A 10,130-nucleotide genomic window follows, 5' to 3' on the forward strand; every position below is an offset into this window, starting at 1 on the left:
TTAATATAAATAGGAGAATAAAGGAGACAGAATTATCACAATTTCATTATTTGTAATTTTCGAAAATTTCAGCTTCCCAGCTGTAGGAATTTTCGAATTCTACTCCTTTTCCCAAAAGGATTTCTTCTGTCTTCTTTATTCGAGTCCTAGTATTTTGATAAGATCAGCCCACCCTGATATCGAGATACAGTTCGGGAACCAGAGAGAAGATCCGTGGTCTAGTATTGAAGATCATCACGTGGAGAAGGCGCGAGCAATCGACGATTCTTTGGAGAATCAAATCGGTAACTCTAAACCGTAGAATTCATGTTTAGGATTTACTTTCTATGAGCATGAATTATTTGCGTTCTAGCATGCAATTATCTGTTTAACATGTGAATTGATTAATCGCATAATCGGTCAAATAGATCCTTGTCTGATTTATTTGTTTTGTACAAGTCTTCCGCTGTGCAAGTCAACTACTACTCCAAATGTTGTAGTGCCGCATCGCAGTGGGAGGGTCTCTCATGAGCCCGAAAGATACATTGGTTTGGGAGAGTGCATGGATCACTCCTCGGACAATGCGCAGACAGATGTCGATCATTGCGAATGGGTGAAAGCAATGGATTCGAAACTACAATCAATGGTAGACAAAGACGTCTATGATTTGTCCATCCTACCCGAAGGCTGTACTGCCATTGGGAGCAAGTGGATATACAAACGTAAACGTGGACCCGATGGACGAGTTAAAGTCTTTAACGCAAGACTAGTGGCTAAGGGGTATACTCAAAGGGAAAGCATTGGTTACGATGAGACCTTCTCCCCAGTAGCCATGCTCAAATCGATCCGTATTCTTTTATCTATAGAAGCTAACATGGATTGGGAAGTATGGCAGATGGACATTAAGACTGCGTTTTTAAACGGGAGTCTTGAGGAGACCATCTACATGGAACAACCCGAAGGATATGTGGTAAAGGGCAAGGAACACATGGTTTGGAAGCTTAAGAAGGCCATTTATGGCCTCAAGCAAGAATCTAGATCATGGAACCAGTGTTTCGATCAAACTGTTCAAAAGTTTGGATTCAAAAAGTGCCCTAATGAAAGCTGCGTCTACAAGAAGGTTGAAAAAGGAAATGTTGTGTTCTTAGTTTTATGTGTAGATGACATTCTTCTAATTGGAAACAATAAAAAGATGTTTTCATCAGTACGAACTTGGTTGTCCAGCCAGTTCGAGATGAAAGATATGGGTGATGCGGGACACATTCTCGGTATCAAGGTTTTGCAACCGTGCAAAGAGAACGTTGTGCTTATCCCAAGAATCTTACATTGATACAGTACTTAGACACTTTAGCATGCAAGATGCCAAGAAAGGTTTCTTACCTTTTAGACACGGCATCCATTTATCTCAAGAGATGTGTCCAAAGACAGCATCTGAGATAGCAGAGATGAGAAGGATACCATATGCCTCGGCTGTTGGTAGTCTCATGTATGCTATGCTTTGTACTAGACCTGATATTTGCTTTGTTGTTGGCATGGTAGCAAGATATCAATCAAATCCCGGCCAAGGACATTGGACTGCCGTAAAGAACATACTCAAGTACCTTAATCGGACTAAGAACTATGTTCTAGTTTACAATGCAGCCGAGCTCTGTCCTTTAGGATATACAGATTCAGACTTTCAAGCTGATGTAGATTCGAGAAAATCAACTTCCGGATATGTGTTTACCTTAGGAGAAGGAGCTATGATTTGGAAAAGTGTAAAGCAGAAATGCATTGCAGACTCTACCATGGAAGCCTAATATATAGCCGCTTCGGAGGCTGCGAAAGAGGTTGTATGGCTTAAGAACTTCATCTGGACATAGGTGTGGTTACAAATATGCCCAAGAGAATCACCATTTATTGTGACAATTCTGGTGCTATGGAAAATTCGAGGGAACCATGGGCTCATAAAGCGAGCAAGCACATAGAGAGGAAGTATCATATCATTACGAGATATAGTGCAGAGAGGAGACATACAAGTGGTCAAGATTGAGTCAGAAAACAACCTGGCAGATCCTTTCACGAAGGCATTAGCGGTCAAGCCGTTTGAGAGCCATGTTGAAGGAATGGGAGTTCGACTAATACAAGACCTCAATCCGCTTTCAGTATAAGTGGGAGATTGTTAGAGTTTGTATACTAGAAATCACGTTTCGAGTGATTGAATACTGTAAAAACTCTTATTTTATTTTCCAAGGAATAAAACAGATTATTTTTGTCATAATGTTGTTATGTTTTACATTTAATGGATGTTAATTGCATGTTTAAATGTATGAGTTAACTTAACAAAGTCTAAGTCTTTGTTTTAGTAGACCCGTAGTGGGTGGCGTCCACTTTAAGGTAACACGGTCAGTTCTAAACAAAGAAAAAAAGAATTTTACGACCTAGATGGAATTAGATTATCCATCGTGAAAGGTTGCAATGTCAGTCCACATCTTGAGGGTCTTAGGAGCTTTTGGGAGTTTCAAATCTAGGATTGACGCAAGTGTATGTAATCTACGCTTGTGTCGCATGGGCAAACCTTATGTGACTTGTTCTAGTGAAGTATGAACTGTGCTAGGGAGGGTGTTTTAAATGGAATTTATATAACCATAACTATGAAAGCACATCCCTGTAATTCTCTTATCTCATGTGCTTTATCTCTGTGATTTATCTGCAATTGTTGCTTTTTTCTGTTTTTACAAGTTTTTATTTTTAAAAATCCCAAATCTTTGTTTTCTCTAAATAGTAGAAGAAGCTTAATAGAAGGTAGACAATTTGTGTATGTTTTCCTTGTGTTCGATATCCAGTACTGACCTTTAGCTATACTATATATACCTTGTATACTTGCAGAATTATTTAGTCCTAATAAATAGTGCATCAGAAAAAATTGTGGAGATCAATCACAATGATACTCCCAAAATGCATTGATACAATTAGGGATTAGATTGATACGATTAGAGAATAGATTGATCTTATTCCTTGTTTTTAAAAGAGGTGCCCAAGGTTTACGATTCCGGCCGATAGCAAGCGAAACCGTAACTGCGGTTATGGTTCCGAACCCGAACCGTCGAGAATTTATTCGAACCAGCTGTCGATTTTAGACCCATGGTTCGGTTAAGGTTCAAAATTTTCGAACTAAAATCGTGCGGGAACCGTGAAAAACACCGGAAAGCGAGTGAAACCGAGCCATAACCACAAAAACGGCCCGAAAACCGATGGTTCGAAACCATAAAAAACCATTAGAAAATCGGTGGTTAGGAACCTAAATCGAAACCAAAACCGAAACCGGAAACGTAACCATAACCGCGAAACACCCTCGCGGTTCGGTTTGGTTCCGGTTAGGCAATTTCAAAACCCGAACCAACACTTACCGAGCCGTATGCTTAGTGGGCACCTCTACTTGTATATAGAGTTGTAGCTAGGTTGAGGCTGGCTGACCCACCGGTGAAATGAAGTGGGCCAGAAATTGGGCTGGGCTCATTAGGTGAGGTGGGCTCTAATTGGGCCATTTTGTAAACCCGGGCCCAGCCCTGGGGCCTATTAGAGGCCCACCTTCTATAATTAGTTTTTTTAAATGTAATTAGGTGATTAATTACTAATAATAGTGTATTTCTCTATTTATGCATGTCATCTTGTGCACGAGATGTGTTAATTTTATCTATATCCATATCAATTTTTTGGGTGTCTCTTAATGGACTTAAACAATACTCCCTACAGCCCGGCATTAGGAGTCTAGGTTGACCATATTCATACGTCCGGCATTAGGAATTACCGATATATGACAGTTCAATAATACTCACTCCGTCCAATCTAATAGAGCACAATTACTATTTTTTGGCCGCCCATAGGTAAAAAAGATGCACATTCAATTATAGAAAGTTTTCAACAAAATAATAACCCTACACATCATTTCACTAACACTACTTCTCACTTTCTTTTTTCTGGAATTCTCTCTTACTTTTTCCCAAATAATAGTTTAATATCAACATAAGTTTACAACAAATCATGAATGTAACATTCAATCTTGACTACATCTAATTTTTTTCTTATATTTTTTCACCCAAGATATAAAACCCAAGATATAAAAAAGATGATTTTGAAGTTTAACTTTAAGAATATTACGTATTTAAATCATTAATATTTGATGAATAATTATAAAATTCTTTTAATTTGTTAGTTAGTTCATATACTTGTATTTTTAAAAATACAACATCAACACATATATTATCATAATCTACAAACAAAACTAACAATATTGTCCGGCATAGTCATTCCGACCCACGTGGCAAGTGGGCCTCGGCGGGCCGGGTTGGGCTAAGCAAAATTAGAAAAAGCTGGCCAGCCCAGCCCGCCTCGGACATGGGCTGGCGGACGAGCCTCAATATAGGCGGGCCTCAGCGGGCCTGGGCTGGGCAGGGCCGGCCCACCCACTTGACAAGTCAATTGTATACACTCTTATAATGCCTATTTAAAGGTACACCATGTGAAGTAATAATCATCAAGGAATATACAAAAACTACGTTCCTCCTCTTTCTTCCTTATCATGCCTAATACAACATTCAAGACCGTATACGTACAAAATCCAAATTTAGTTCAATTTAATTCACATCAAACTACTCACTAAATTGTTATCCATTACCTAAAGTACAACCCATAATTGATCATCTGATAGAGTTTACTATTCAAATTCAAGCCGACGTCATTTACTGCATATTTAATTTTATTTATGGTATTGAGTCTATAAATAATAGATATTTAACAAACGAGATAATATTAGAAATCATTTTAGTTTTTATGAAGGTAGAAACGATTAAGGGTCGACAAGAAAATAAATTAAGCACATGCATTTCGTTTTTTTATGTCGTTAAGCTCGTTGAAATTTTTAGTTGAGTTTGTAACAACAAATGCCTATAAGTATCTCCACATTTCGTCAAATGAAATACCAATATTCATCTCTCTCTTTCACAGAGTTTAGAAACATATATAGTCATATAGAGTAAGATGGAGATATGTTCACTACCTGTTCCATCCAAGAACGGCAAGACCTTAGATGAAATTCGTAAATCTGCAAAATTTCATCCATCCATATGGGGAGACTTCTTCCTCAAATATAATTCAGATAACACGGTAAATATATTCTTAAGAAAAACTAGTTACATATGTATTCTTCATTTTTAATGTGTCTTTGCATGTTTATGAATAATAGGGGGTTGTCATATGTTTACTTGTGACTAAAGACGTGTCTAATCATATCTCTAGTTCGATTGCTTTATTCTCAAAATTAAGCTTGGCATGTGATAATATATTGTGGTCTGCCTCCATAATGTTAATATTACATTGTATCTCATGATTATCATCTCATCTTCAACCTAATCAGTGAAAAACCCTATTTTTTATTCATTTCATATTGTATCTTTCTATTATTTTGTCTAACGAAGAAAAAGCTACCCGAGTGTAGAAAATTAGTGATGCCGAACAAGAAGAACTCACAACGAAAAAAGAAATGGTCAGAAAATTGCTAGCTCAAACTCCAGATGATTCAACGTGTAAATTGGATCTCATCGATGTGATTCAGCGTCTAGGAGTGGAATATCATTTTAAAAATGAAATCGAGGAATCCTTAAAATATATTCATGATAGATACAAGCACCAAAATAGTGAAGACAACGATGATCTTCGCATTGTGGCTCTTCGTTTCGACTCCTTAGACAAGAAGGTTACAACGTCCCATGTGGTAAGCATGTTCCTCTGTATACCCCTTTATAGGCCAGGCTACTCATAGAACAAGTAATGACCGAACTAAAAAAAATTATGAGATTGATCAAAAAAGGGGAATTTCTTTATTATTTTTTATATTTATATTTTATTTTATTTAATTATGGATTAATATTCTAATTAGGTCAAAATTTTGTTAGTTAGCGTTGACCGCTATTTTTTTTTGAACCGTAAAAGGACCGATGCAGGAACCAAAATTTTAGTGGGGGACCCAGTTAGTGTTAATATTTGTTGAGTATTTTTAGTATAAGCGGGGCTGAAACAACTCGAACATAAGTAGTAAAGAATTGTGTGTGAGAGATTGGATAATGAGATAAATTATTGTAAATATTATTTACTTATGTATTTTTATTTTTTATAATAAAATGCATAGATTGAAGAAATAGTAATTATTATTCTTAAATTGTGAAAATCTTTTTTTATGATTATAAAACAAAGTTATTTATCCAAAACAAATTATAAAATCCAAATAGGAGTGGAAAATGATTTCAATAAAAATGGACAGAGGGGAATTGTACCTGGCTCCCTAAGTGACAAGGCAAATAACCAAACCAGCTGTGCTACTTCAAGCATTAATTAAGTATTTCATACATATATAATATATAGACAAACTTCGAATGACTGAGGGCCCAGGGCCCCAGTTCTACCGGTCTCCGCCACGAAAAGGACTACTTCAATGATGTTTTCGTTTGTTTATAAGTCTATTTTCAAAGTGAATGTTGCAACCGTTTTGGTATAGTTTAAAAGCCAAATTATACTTTACTCCAATTTTATATTACAATTTCAGAACTTATCTAATTGACAGGTACTCTATAAAAAATTTTGATTTAAATGACAATTATTCCCCGTCGACTATATCATTGGACAATTGAGAAAAAAATCCGAGTTATGTTTTTATATTCCGATTTCAAAAGTGATGAGATTAATCGAATTCAATAAAATGTTATATTCCCTACGTCCCCATATGTAATCTATTTTTTCTATTTTAGTCGAGCCATAAAATTAGTCCACTTTTTATTTATGAAATTCTTTACATCGCACCTTCACGGTCCCACGCTACTTGATACACTTAAATTACAATCATTCCAAAATTAGTCAATAAAATTAGTAATGATTGTAACTAATTTACAATCATTCCAAAATCATACTCCCTCATTCCGCTACTTGATACACTTCTTTTCTCCAGTTTAAATATTTATTATCATTTTTTCTAAGATGACTTGGAAAAGAAGTGTATCAGTAGTTGGAGGAGAATGGTTTGTAACATTGCGGCTTTATCCCGCTAGCCCCTGCATGTTTCAACCAAGACTCAATAGTATCTCTCTCATTAAATTTCTTATTAGGCCATTTTATGATGTCCGGCATGTCTCATTTCATTTTTATTATGTCGTAAATAGGTCATATGTTCCACTAATTCATTTCATTAAGGCAAGTAATTCATTTATTTTTTAAACATGATATAAGGGATTGAGATCATAGTAATTTCAATCTTAATCTTATTAATTACTAGTTTTACTTGAACAGACGTGTTCCGCAAATTCATTGACAATGAAGGAAATTTTGTGGCATCGTTGGAAAATAATGTTGAAGGTTTGTTGAACTTATATGAAGCAGCACATCTTGGGACACATGGAGATGAGATTTTGGACCGAGCAATAGACTTTTGTTCGTCTCATCTTCATGCGTCACTACTCAACAAGATGGCCAAAGTTCCTCTTTCTAAACGTGTTAACGAAGCCTTGATTCTGAATATGCCAATCCACAAAACTCTCACAAGATTGGGTGCTAGAAAGTTCATAGCTGTATCGAAGAAGACGAGATGCATAATGAAATGGTGCTGAATTTTGCCAAGTTGGATTTCAATATTGTGCAGAAGATGCACCAGAGAGAGCAGTGATGCTACAAGGTTAGATATAATATATTATGTTTAAGAGGTGAGTTAACACATTTCTAATATGGTATCAAAGGAGGGGGGCCCAAGTCGATGATAATTTCATCTCTTTATCTTTTATTGTCAACCCCGGTGAATACGTGATGGAAGCCCGATGTGTCATTCCGGCCCACATGTGCGGGCGTGTTAAGATCTCTTAATTTATGTCTTCATAATTGGTGAAAATCCCATGTAATCTATATAAAAGTGGAGAACCCTCCCCCTTATGAGGCCTTTTAAGGGGTGGGTCCATTTTCAGATGCATTTTTCTTTCGGGACGTTCCACTATATTTGATATATTTCTCTTAAATAAAAACACTATTCTCTGTACTTATTATGCCTTCTACATTATTCTTTGGCTACTTAACTTTTTTAACAATAGTGTATAAAATCTTGGGACAACAAGAAATGTGTCTAATAGAATGGAACGAAGATAGTATATATTTTATCCTTATAAGAACTAATTTTAGGTGGTGGAAGAAATTGGACGTGGTGAACGAAATGCCATATGCAAGAGACCGAATTGTGGAGTGCTGCTTTTGGGCTGTCGGGCTTTACTTTGAGCCATGCTATGCTACTGCAAGAAGGATATTTGTAAAATGCATAAGTATGGCTTCCATTATTGATGACACGTACGAATACGCAACGCTAGATGAACTACAGATTTTGACTGATGCAATTCAATGGTTCGATATCAATCCTTTTTCGTACTTATTCTAATATACTATATTCGATCTAATGTTTTCGATTTATGGAGTGTTTCAGTTGGGATTTTAAACCCACGACCTTGGACGATTTGCCACTTTACATCCAAATGTGCTACAAAAGCCTTATTGAAACATATATTGAAATAGAAGATGAAATGGTGAAGACAGGAGAATCATACCTTGTTCACTACGCAATAAAAGATGTATGTGCATGTGTATATGTTACAAAGATAAATATGCAATGGTATAAATATTGTTTTTAGTTAATTAAAAAATAACTCGCAGATGAAAAAACTAGTGATGGCATATTTCGAAGAGCCAAATTGGTTGTATAATATGTATATTCCAACGGTGGAGGAGTATATGAAGGTCTCCCTTGTATCATGTGGCTACATGACATTGTCAACTACCTCTTTAGTGGGTATGGGAAATCGAGTGAGAAAAGAAGTTTGATTGGATTACAAATGAACCTCTGATCGTTGTAGCATCATCAACAATTTGTCGATTGATGGACGATTTAGTCAGGAGATGAGGTGCGTATTAAATTTTTGTACTAGTTATAACAAGTTGAAATGAATATGATCTGGATCACTCTCTTTCCTACATTTTAGTATGAGGAGAAACCCTCATCGGTGGATTGTTACATGAAACAATATGGTGTGACAAAGGAAGAAGCTTGTGCTGAACTCCGTCGACAAGTGAAGAAAAGCGTGGAAGGATATGAATCAAGAATGTCTCGAGCCAAGACCGGCATCTATGCCAATCCCTTTTCGTGTATTTAATCTTGGTCGCGTCATCCACCTTCTCTATTCGGATGATGATTGCTATGCCAATCCCATCAAGTCCAAAGAATGGATCAAAATGGTGCTTGTTGAGCCCCTCAAAATTTAAGCAACTAGTCAATGATACAAAAATAAAGGCTGTCGTCTAGGACTTAAGTTTATTCTATCTATAAAATCTTTTGTTGTAATCACAGATGAAAACTGGACTAATATGGTTCGACATTGAAGTTTAAAACCACTTTCTTCATTTTACATTAACAAGACATGGTGCATCTTAAAGTTATCTTCCTATATTCGTGGCGAACCCGGAATTTTACATTGGGGGTGCCAAAATGACATAATACAAAATAAAGAGAATATAACGAAATTTGGACAAGAAAACGTTAAAAAATGGTGCCAAAATGACATAACACAAAATGAAGAAATATAAAGAAATTAGGACAAGTAAACGTTAAAAAAAAATATTGTAGGCTCGGTACTTGTACTCGGTTCTCAAGTTTATGAAATTTTAAAGGGGAGATACCCCCACCACTTGACCTAATACCATATTAAGAAATTTGTAGATTATATATATGGATATAATAGTTCAAATCGTTGGGGGTTCCAATGCCACGCCACCCCTCCATATAGGTGCCTACTTGTGTATAATAAGTAGTAACAAAAATTGGAAAAGTATATCTGCTACTACTATATAAACGTATTTTCGAGCTATTTAGCAGGTGTATGTTAGAAGGCTCTCACTCTGGAAAAATATCGGGCAGTTCCCAAAACACAATAATTCTCGTCGACCGTGAAGTAGGGTTGAGTTGTATCCAAAATTAATTGGGCAAATAATTCTTCATTTAGGTCATTGTTAGCTAAAAATAATGACATTTTTGGAAAGTGTCTTTTCAGGTCATTTTAATAATGGTGGACCTAAAACTGAAAATGACATCAAAC

The 10,130-nt window shown here is 36.1% G+C and overlaps 1 pseudogene; it reads left to right on the forward strand.

Moving 5' to 3' along the window:
* The first annotated feature begins 4,958 nt into the window (after positions 1-4,958).
* LOC125198775 lies at positions 4,959-9,347 on the forward strand (annotated as a pseudogene).
* Positions 9,348-10,130: the final 783 nt, after the last annotated feature.

This window comes from Salvia hispanica, unplaced genomic scaffold, assembly GCF_023119035.1.
Source record: "Salvia hispanica cultivar TCC Black 2014 unplaced genomic scaffold, UniMelb_Shisp_WGS_1.0 HiC_scaffold_25, whole genome shotgun sequence".
NCBI lineage: Eukaryota > Viridiplantae > Streptophyta > Magnoliopsida > Lamiales > Lamiaceae > Salvia > Salvia hispanica.